Source organism: Oncorhynchus keta, chromosome 14 (genome assembly GCF_023373465.1).
Source record: "Oncorhynchus keta strain PuntledgeMale-10-30-2019 chromosome 14, Oket_V2, whole genome shotgun sequence".
Taxonomy (NCBI): Eukaryota; Metazoa; Chordata; class Actinopteri; order Salmoniformes; family Salmonidae; genus Oncorhynchus; species Oncorhynchus keta.
The window spans coordinates 4,705,688-4,716,623 of NC_068434.1; the positions used below are offsets into that span (position 1 = coordinate 4,705,688).

At 50.3% G+C, this 10,936-nt stretch overlaps 2 long non-coding RNA genes across 3 annotated transcripts; both read left to right on the plus strand.

The window, feature by feature from the left end:
- Positions 1-1,765: 1,765 nt before the first annotated feature.
- Positions 1,766-2,606, plus strand: LOC127907122 (uncharacterized). Its single transcript, XR_008063293.1, has 3 exons — positions 1,766-1,875; positions 1,937-1,997; positions 2,557-2,606. It is a non-coding gene; the product is annotated as an uncharacterized LOC127907122 (long non-coding RNA).
- A 770-nt stretch (positions 2,607-3,376) lies between these two features.
- LOC127907125 (uncharacterized) lies at positions 3,377-7,388 on the plus strand. Of its 2 annotated transcripts, none has more exons than XR_008063297.1 (3): positions 3,377-3,441; positions 4,247-4,307; positions 7,347-7,388. It is a non-coding gene; the product is annotated as an uncharacterized LOC127907125 (long non-coding RNA). The 2 variants fall into 2 exon arrangements; XR_008063296.1 differs by lacking the exon at positions 7,347-7,388 and adding an exon at positions 6,779-6,820.
- Positions 7,389-10,936: the final 3,548 nt, after the last annotated feature.

Sequence of the window (10,936 nt, forward strand, 5' to 3'; positions counted from 1 at the left end):
CACCCCCTTCCGCATTGGCCCTCCCACTGCCCTCTTCTCATCCCCTTCCTCATTGGCCCTCCCACTGCCCCCTTCTCATCCCTTCCTCATTGGCCCTCCCACTGCCCCCTTCTCATCCCTTTCCTTATTGGCCCTCCCACTGCCCCCTTTCTCCCCCTTCCGCATTGGCCCTCCCACTGCCCCCTTCTCATCCCTTTCCTTATTGGCCCTCCCACTGCCCCCTTCTCATCCCTTTCCTTATTGGCCCTCCCACTGCCCCCTTCTCATCCCTTTCCTTATTGGCCCTCCCACTGCCCTCTTCTCACCCCTTCCGCATTGGCCCTCCCACTGCCCCCTTCTCACCCCTTCCGCATTGGCCCTCCCACTGCCCCCTTCTCACCCCCTTCCTTATTGGCCCTCCCACTGCCCCCTTCTCATCCCTTTCCTTATTGGCCCTCCCACTGCCCTCTTCTCACCCCTTCCTTATTGGCCCTCCCACTGCCCCCTTCTCACCCCCTTCCTCATTGGCCCTCCCACTGCCCCCTTCTCACCCCCTTCCTCATTGGCCCTCCCACTGCCCCCTTCTCACCCCTTTCCTCATTGGCCCTCCCACTGCCCTCTTCTCACCCCTTCCTCATTGGCCCTCCCACTGCCCCCTTCTCATCCCTTTCCTTATTGGCCCTCCCACTGCCCCCTTCTCACCCCCTTCCGCATTGGCCCTCCCACTGCCCCCTTCTCATCCCTTTCCTTATTGGCCCTCCCACTGCCCCCTTCTCATCCCTTTCCTCATTGGCCCTCCCACTGCCCTCTTCTCACCCCCTTCCTCATTGGCCCTCCCACTGCCCCCTTCTCACCCCCCTTCCTCATTGGCCCTCCCACTGCCCCCTTCTCACCCCCTTCCTCATTGGCCCTCCCACTGCCCCCTTCTCATCCCCTTCCTCATTGGCCCTCCCACTGCCCCCTTCTCACCCCCTTCCGCATTGGCCCTCCCACTGCCCTCTTCTCACCCCCTTCCTCATTGGCCCTCCCACTGCCCCCTTCTCACCCCCTTCCTCATTGGCCCTCCCACTGCCCTCTTCTCACCCCCTTCCGCATTGGCCCTCCCACTGCCCCCTTCTCACCCCCTTCCTCATTGGCCCTCCCACTGCCCCCTTCTCACCCCCTTCCTCATTGGCCCTCCCACTGCCCTCTTCTCACCCCCTTCCTCATTGGCCCTCCCACTGCCCTCTTCTCACCCCCTTCCTCATTGGCCCTCCCACTGCCCCCTTCTCACCCCCTTCCTCATTGGCCCTCCCACTGCCCCCTTCTCACCCCCTTCCTCATTGGCCCTCCCACTGCCCTCTTCTCACCCCCTTCCTCATTGGCCCTCCCACTGCCCACCTTGCAGTCAGGTACATACTTCAGGCATGTTGACATTGCCTGTAGTGTTTCTGCCTCTGTAGACTTTGAGTCCACAAGACTCACAGTTGATGTAAAGTTGGAAAAGCAAAATGATCTAGATCATTTTTGAAAAATTTAACCCTTATTTTAAATTAGGCAAGTTCGAGAAGGTATTCCAACGTCACGTAAAAGGTTGTGATTTGAACTCAAAGACCCTCTTCCCCTTGTTACCTTTCATATTCATATGAATGGTTGACACGAGGCCGTTTGTCAGGGTTCTGTATAGAACACGAGTCCGTTTGTCAGGGTTCTGTATAGAACACAGGGACGTTTGTCAGGTTCTTTATAGAACACGGGGTCGTTTGTCCTGGTTCTGTATAGAACATGGGGTCGTTTGTCAGGGTTCTGGAGGACATCAGTTGGATCCAGGTCTGGGTGTTGGGCAGAACCACTAGGTCCTGGAGAACAGGTAATGGAGGACATCAGGAGGGTCTGGATGTTGGGCAGAACCACTAGGTCCTGGAGAACAGGAAATGGAGGACATCAGGAGGGTCTGGGTGTTGGGCAGAACCACTAGGTCCTGGAGAACAGGTAATGGAGGACATCAGGAGGGTCTGGATGTTGGGCAGAACCACTAGGTCCTGGAGAACAGGAAATGGAGGACATCAGGAGGGTCTGGGTGTTGGGCAGAACCACTAGGTCCTGGAGAACAGGAAATGGAGGACATCAGGAGGGTGTGGGTGTTGGGCCGAACCACTACTCAGGTCCTGCAGAACAGGAAATGGAGGACATCAGGAGGGTCTGGGTGTTGGGCCGAACCACTAGGTCCTGCAGAACAGGAAATGGAGGACATCAGTAGGGTCTGGGTGTTGGGCACAACCACTAGGTCCTGGAGAACAGGTAATGGAGGACATCAGGTGGATCCAGGTCTGGGTGTTGAGTCGAACCACTAGGTCCTGGAGAACAGGAAATGGAGGACATCAGGAGGGTCTGGGTGTTGGGCAGAACCACTAGGTCCTGGAGAACAGGAGATGGAGGACATCAGGAGGGTCTGGGTGTTGGGCAGAACCACTAGGTCCTGCAGAACAGGAAATGGAGGACATCAGGAGGGTCTGGGTGTTGGGCCGAACCACTAGGTCCTGCAGAACAGGAAATGGAGGACATCAGGAGGGTCTGGGTGTTGTGCAGAACCACTAGGTCCTGGAGAACAGGTAATGGAGGACATCAGGTGGATCCAGGTCTGGGTGTTGAGTCGAACCACTAGGTCCTGGAGAACAGGAAATGGAGGACATCAGGAGGGTCTGGGTGTTGGGCAGAACCACTAGGTCCTGGAGAACAGGTAATGGAGGACATCAGGAGGGTCTGGGTGTTGGGCAGAACCACTAGGTCCTGGAGAACAGGAGATGGAGGACATCAGGAGGGTCTGGATGTTGGGCAGAACCACTAGGTCCTGGAGAACAGGAAATGGAGGACATCAGGTGGGTCTGGATGTTGGGCAGAACCACTAGGTCCTGGAGAACAGGAGATGGAGGACATCAGGAGGGTCTGGATGTTGGGCAGAACCACTAGGTCCTGGAGAACAGGAGATGGAGGACATCAGGGGGTCTGGGTGTTGGGCAGAACCACTAGGTCCTGGAGAACAGGAAATGGAGGACATCAGGAGGGTCTGGGTGTTGGGCAGAACCACTAGGTCCTGGAGAACAGGAGATGGAGGACATCAGGAGGGTCTGGATGTTGGGCAGAACCACTAGGTCCTGGAGAACAGGAAATGGAGGACATCAGGTGGGTCTGGATGTTGGGCAGAACCACTAGGTCCTGGAGAACAGGAGATGGAGGACATCAGGAGGGTCTGGATGTTGGGCAGAACCACTAGGTCCTGGAGAACAGGAAATGGAGGACATCAGGAGGATCCAGGTCTGGGTGTTGGACAGAACCACTAGGTCCTGGAGAACAGGAAATGGAGGACATCAGGAGGGTCTGGGTGTTGAGTCGAACCACTAGGTTCTGGAGAACAGGTAATGGAGGACATCAGGTGGATCCAGGTCTGGGTGTTGGGCAGAACCACTAGGTCCTGGAGAACAGGTAATGGAGGACATCAGGAGGGTCTGGGTGTTGTGCAGAACCACTAGGTCCTGGAGAACAGAAGATGGAGGACATCAGGAGGGTCTGGATGTTGGGCAGAACCACTAGGTCCTGGAGAACAGGAGATGGAGGACATCAGGAGGGTCTGGATGTTGGGCAGAACCACTAGGTCCTGGAGAACAGGAAATGGAGGACATCAGGAGGGTCTGGGTGTTGGGCAGAACCACTAGGTCCTGGAGAACAGGAGATGGAGGACATCAGGAGGGTCTGGGTGTTGGGCAGAACCACTAGGTCCTGGAGAACAGGAGATGGAGGACATCAGGAGGGTCTGGATGTTGGGCAGAACCACTAGGTCCTGGAGAACAGGAGATGGAGGACATCAGGAGGGTCTGGATGTTGGGCAGAACCACTAGGTCCTGGAGAACAGGTAATGGAGGACATCAGGAGGGTCTGGGTGTTGAGTCGAACCACTAGGTTCTGGAGAACAGGTAATGGAGGACATCAGGTGGATCCAGGTCTGGGTGTTGGACAGAACCACTAGGTCCTGGAGAACAGGAAATGGAGGACATCAGGAGGGTCTGGGTGTTGAGTCGAACCACTAGGTTCTGGAGAACAGGTAATGGAGGACATCAGGTGGGTCTGGATGTTGGGCAGAACCACTAGGTCCTGGAGAACAGGTGATGGAGGACATCAGGAGGGTCTGGATGTTGGGCAGAACCACTAGGTCCTGGAGAACAGGTAATGGAGGACATCAGGTGGATCCAGGTCTGGGTGTTGAGTCGAACCACTAGGTTCTGGAGAACAGGTAATGGAGGACATCAGGAGGGTCTGGATGTTGGGCAGAACCACTAGGTCCTGGAGAACAGGTAATGGAGGACATCAGGAGGGTCTGGGTGTTGGGCAGAACCACTAGGTCCTGGAGAACAGGTGATGGAGGACATCAGGAGGGTCTGGATGTTGGGCAGAACCACTAGGTCCTGGAGAACAGGAAATGGAGGACATCAGGTGGGTCTGGATGTTGGGCAGAACCACTAGGTCCTGGAGAACAGGAGATGGAGGACATCAGGAGGGTCTGGATGTTGGGCAGAACCACTAGGTCCTGGAGAACAGGAAATGGAGGACATCAGGTGGATCCAGGTCTGGGTGTTGGGCAGAACCACTAGGTCCTGGAGAACAGGAAATGGAGGACATCAGGAGGGTCTGGGTGTTGGGCAGAACCACTAGGTCCTGGAGAACAGGAGATGGAGGACATCAGGAGGGTCTGGATGTTGGGCAGAACCACTAGGTCCTGGAGAACAGGAAATGGAGGACATCAGGAGGGTCTGGATGTTGGGCAGAACCACTAGGTCCTGGAGAACAGGAGATGGAGGACATCAGGAGGGTCTGGATGTTGGGCAGAACCACTAGGTCCTGGAGAACAGGTAATGGAGGACATCAGGAGGGTCTGGGTGTTGGACAGAACCACTAGGTCCTGGAGAACAGGAAATGGAGGACATCAGGAGGGTCTGGGTGTTGAGTCGAACCACTAGGTTCTGGAGAACAGGTAATGGAGGACATCAGGTGGATCCAGGTCTGGGTGTTGGGCCGAACCACTAGGTCCTGGAGAACAGGTAATGGAGGACATCAGGAGGGTCTGGGTGTTGTGCAGAACCACTAGGTCCTGGAGAACAGGAGATGGAGGACATCAGGAGGGTCTGGATGTTGGGCAGAACCACTAGGTCCTGGAGAACAGGAGATGGAGGACATCAGGAGGGTCTGGATGTTGGGCAGAACCACTAGGTCCTGGAGAACAGGAAATGGATGACATCAGGTGGGTCTGGAAGTTGGGCAGAACCACTAGGTCCTGGAGAACAGGAGATGGAGGACATCAGGAGGGTCTGGATGTTGGGCAGAACCACTAGGTCCTGGAGAACAGGAGATGGAGGACATCAGGAGGGTCTGGATGTTGGGCAGAACCACTAGGTCCTGGAGAACAGGAGATGGAGGACATCAGGAGGGTCTGGATGTTGGGCAGAACCACTAGGTCCTGGAGAACAGGTAATGGAGGACATCAGGAGGGTCTGGGTGTTGGACAGAACCACTAGGTTCTGGAGAACATGTAATGGAGGACATCAGGTGGATCCAGGTCTGGGTGTTGAGTCGAACCACTAGGTCCTGGAGAACAGGAAATGGAGGACATCAGTAGGGTCTGGGTGTTGGGCACAACCACTAGGTCCTGGAGAACAGGTAATGGAGGACATCAGGTGGATCCAGGTCTGGGTGTTGAGTCGAACCACTAGGTCCTGGAGAACAGGAAATGGAGGACATCAGGAGGGTCTGGGTGTTGGGCAGAACCACTAGGTCCTGGAGAACAGGAGATGGAGGACATCAGGAGGGTCTGGATGTTGGGCAGAACCACTAGGTCCTGGAGAACAGGTAATGGAGGACATCAGGAGGGTCTGGGTGTTGGACAGAACCACTAGGTCCTGGAGAACAGGAAATGGAGGACATCAGGAGGGTCTGGGTGTTGAGTCGAACCACTAGGTTCTGGAGAACAGGTGATGGAGGACATCAGGTGGATCCAGGTCTGGGTGTTGGGCAGAACCACTAGGTCCTGGAGAACAGGTAATGGAGGACATCAGGAGGGTCTGGGTGTTGTGCAGAACCACTAGGTCCTGGAGAACAGGAGATGGAGGACATCAGGAGGGTCTGGATGTTGGGCAGAACCACTAGGTCCTGGAGAACAGGAGATGGAGGACATCAGGAGGGTCTGGATGTTGGGCAGAACCACTAGGTCCTGGAGAACAGGAGATGGAGGACATCAGGAGGGTCTGGATGTTGGGCAGAACCACTAGGTCCTGGAGAACAGGAGATGGAGGACATCAGGAGGGTCTGGATGTTGGGCAGAACCACTAGGTCCTGGAGAACAGGAAATGGAGGACATCAGGTGGTCTGGATGTTGGGCAGAACCACTAGGTCCTGGAGAACAGGAGATGGAGGACATCAGGAGGGTCTGGATGTTGGGCAGAACCACTAGGTCCTGGAGAACAGGAGATGGAGGACATCAGGAGGGTCTGGATGTTGGGCAGAACCACTAGGTCCTGGAGAACAGGAAATGGAGGACATCAGGAGGTCTGGATGTTGGGCAGAACCACTAGGTCCTGGAGAACAGGAGATGGAGGACATCAGGAGGGTCTGGGTGTTGGGCAGAACCACTAGGTCCTGGAGAACAGGAAATGGAGGACATCAGGAGGGTCTGGATGTTGGGCAGAACCACTAGGTCCTGGAGAACAGGAGATGGAGGACATCAGGATCCAGGTCTGGATGTTGGGCAGAACCACTAGGTCCTGGAGAAGAGGTAATGGAGGACATCAGGAGGGTCTGGATGTTGGGCAGAACCACTAGGTTCTGGAGAACAGGAAATGGAGGACATCAGGTGGATCCAGGTCTGGGTGTTGGGCAGAACCACTAGGTCCTGGAGAACAGGAGATGGAGGACATCAGGAGGGTCTGGGTGTTGGGCAGAACCACTAGGTCCTGGAGAACAGGAAATGGAGGACATCAGGTGGATCCAGGTCTGGGTGTTGAGTCAGAACCACTAGGTCCTGGAGAACAGGAAATGGAGGACATCAGGAGGGTCTGGATGTTGGGCAGAACCACTAGGTCCTGGAGAACAGGAGATGGAGGACATCAGGAGGGTCTGGATGTTGGGCAGAACCACTAGGTCCTGAAGAACAGGTGATGGAGGACATCAGTAGGGTCTGGATGTTGGGCAGAACCACTAGGTCCTGGAGAACAGGTGATGGAGGACATCAGGAGGGTCTGGATGTTGGGCAGAACCACTAGGTCCTGGAGAACAGGTAATGGAGGACATCAGGTGGATCCAGGTCTGGGTGTTGAGTCGAACCACTAGGTTCTGGAGAACAGGTAATGGAGGACATCAGGAGGGTCTGGATGTTGGGCAGAACCACTAGGTCCTGGAGAACAGGAGCAGAGTTAAAGGGAACAGGTACTGGAGACAGAGACTTAAACAAGCAAACACACAAGTCACACTGTACAGTGAGAAAATGTGATGGTGCAGTGTTATAGATGGGAGATATGTCATTTTCAACACTTTTGGAAGGATTAGCCTCACCTCAAGCTGGTCCCCCTCCAACTCAGAGCACGGAGAATCAGACTGATCCAAACTCCCTGGTTCTGGTAGATGGGGTACCTCCTGGGGGGCTCAGACAGTCGACGGTCCAGAAGTCATTTGGTAAAACGAAGAAGAACATTTTTATAAACTCAGTAATAATTACAATTTCTTGCTTCTTTAAATGTCAAACCAAAGCTTAAAATAAGTTGTCTAGTTGTCTAGTTAGCTTTGCCGCATCGTAGAGCGCCAGGGCTTTCAGTGGTGGACCATCCAACTGCTCCAACTGCAGAAGAACTAGAATCCTCTGTGAGCCTGATCTAACGTAATCTAATAGAAACATCATCCTCTGTGAGCCTGATCTAACGCAATCTCACAGAAACATCATCCTCTGAGACCCTAATATAACGCAATCTCACAGAAACATCATCCTCTGTGAGCCTAATCTAACGTAATCTCACAGAAACATCATCCTCTGTGAACCTGATCTAACTCAATCTCACAGAAACATCATCCTCTGAGACCCTAATATAACGCAATCTCACAGAAACATCATCCTCTGTGAGCCTAATCTAACGTAATCTCACAGAAACATCATCCTCTGTGAACCTGATCTAACGCAATCTCACAGAAACATCATCCTCTGAGACCCTAATATAACGCAATCTCACAGAAACATCATCCTCTGTGAGCCTAATCTAACGCAATCTCACAGAAACATCATCCTCTGTGAGCCTAATCTAACGCAATCTAATAGAAACATCATCCTCTGTGAGCCTAATCTAACGCAATCTAATAGAAACATCATCCTCTGTGAGCCTGATCTAACGTAATCTAATAGAAACATCATCCACTGTGAGCCTGATCTAACATAATCTCATAGAAACATCATCCACTGTGAGCCTGATCTAACGTAATCTAATAGAAACATCACTAGAATCCTCTGTGAGCCTGATCTAACATAATCTAATAGAAACATCATCCTCTGTGAGCCTGATCTAACGTAATCTAATAGAAACATCATCCACTGTGAGCCTGATCTAACGTAATCTCATAGAAACATCATCCACTGTGAGCCTGATCTAACGTAATCTAATAGAAAATCACTCATCCTCTGTGAGCCTGATCTAACATAATCTAATAGAAACATCATCCTCTGTGAGCCTGATCTAACATAATCTAATAGAAACATCATCCTCTGTGAGCCTGATCTAACGTAATCTAATAGAAACATCATCCACTGTGAGCCTGATCTAACGTAATCAGAAACATCATCCTCTGTGAGCCTAATCTAACGCAATCTAATAGAAACATCATCCTCTGTGAGCCTGATCTAACGCAATCTAATAGAAACATCATCCTCTGTGAGCCTGATCTAACGTAATCTAATAGAAACATCATCCTCTGTGAGCCTGATCTAAAATAATCTAATAGAAACATCATCCACTGTGAGCCTGATCTAACATAATCTCATAGAAACATCATCCACTGTGAGCCTGATCTAACGTAATCTAATAGAAACATCACTAGAATCCTCTGTGAGCCTGATCTAACATAATCTAATAGAAACATCATCCTCTGTGAGCCTGATCTAACATAATCTAATAGAAACATCATCCTCTGTGAGCCTGATCTAACATAATCTAATAGAAACATCATCCACTGTGAGCCTAATCTAACGTAATCTCACAGAAACATCATCCTCTGTGAGCCTGATCTAACGCAATCTCACAGAAACATCATCCTCTGTGACCCTAATCTAACGCAATCTCACAGAAACATCATCCTCGGTGAGCCTAATCTAACGCGATCTCACAGAAACATCATCCTCTGTGAGCCTAATCTAACGCAATCTAATAGAAACATCATCCTCTGTGAGCCTAATCTAACGCAATCTAATAGAAACATCATCCTCTGTGAGCCTGATCTAACGTAATCTAATAGAAACATCATCCTCTGTGAGCCTGATCTAACATAATCTAATAGAAACATCATCCTCTGTGAGCCTGATCTAACGTAATCTAATAGAAACATCATCCTCTGTGAGCCTGATCTAACATAATCTAATAGAAACATCATCCACTGTGAGCCTGATCTAACATAATCTCATAGAAACATCATCCTCTGGGAGCCTAATCTAACGCAATCTAATAGAAACATCATCCTTGTGAGCCTGATCTAACATAATCTAATAGAAACATCATCCACTGTGAGCCTGATCTAACGTAATCTAATAGAAACATCATCCACTGTGAGCCTGATCTAACGTAATCTCACGGAAACATCATCCTCTGTGAGCCTGATCTAACGTAACCTAATATAAACATCACTAGAATCCTCTGTGATCCTGATCTAACATAATCTAATAGAAACATCATCCACTGTGAGCCTGATCTAACGTAATCTCACGGAAACATCATCCTCTGTGAGCCTAATCTAACATAATCTAATAGAAACATCATCCTCTGTGAGCCTGATCTAACATAATCTAATAGAAACATCATCCTCTGTGAGCCTGATCTAACATAATCTAATAGAAACATCATCCTCTGTGAGCCTGATCTAACATAATCTAATAGAAACATCATCCACTGTGAGCCTGATCTAACGTAATCTAATAGAAACATCATCCACTGTGAGCCTGATCTAACATAATCTAATAGAAACATCATCCTCTGTGAGCCTGATCTAACGTAATCTAATAGAAACATCATCCTCTGTGAGCCTGATCTGATGTAATCTAATAGAAACATCATCCACTGTGAGCCTGATCTAACATAATCTAATAGAAACATCATCCACTGTGAGCCTGATCTAACGTAACCTAATAGAAACATCATCCACTGTGAGCCTGATCTAAAATAATCTAATAGAAACATCATCCTCTGTGAGCCTGATCTAACATAATCTAATAGAAACATCATCCTCTGTGAGCCTGATCTAACATAATCTAATATAAACATCATCCTCTGTGAGCCTGATCTAACATAATCTAATAGAAACATCATCCTCTGTGAGCCTGATCTAACGTAATATAACAGAAACATCATCCTCTGTGAGCCTGATCTAAAATAATCTAATAGAAACATCATCCTCTGTGAGCCTGATCTAACGTAATCTAATAGAAACATCATCCTCTGTGAGCCTGATCTAACATAATCTAATATAAACATCATCCTCTGTGAGCCTGATCTAACATAATCTAATAGAAACATCATCCTCTGTGAGCCTGATCTAACGTAATATAACAGAAACATCATCCTCTGTGAGCCTGATCTAACATAATCTAATAGAAACATCATCCACTGTGAGCCTGATCTAACGTAATCTAATAGAAACATCATCCACTGTGAGCCTGATCTAACGTAATCTAATAGAAACATCA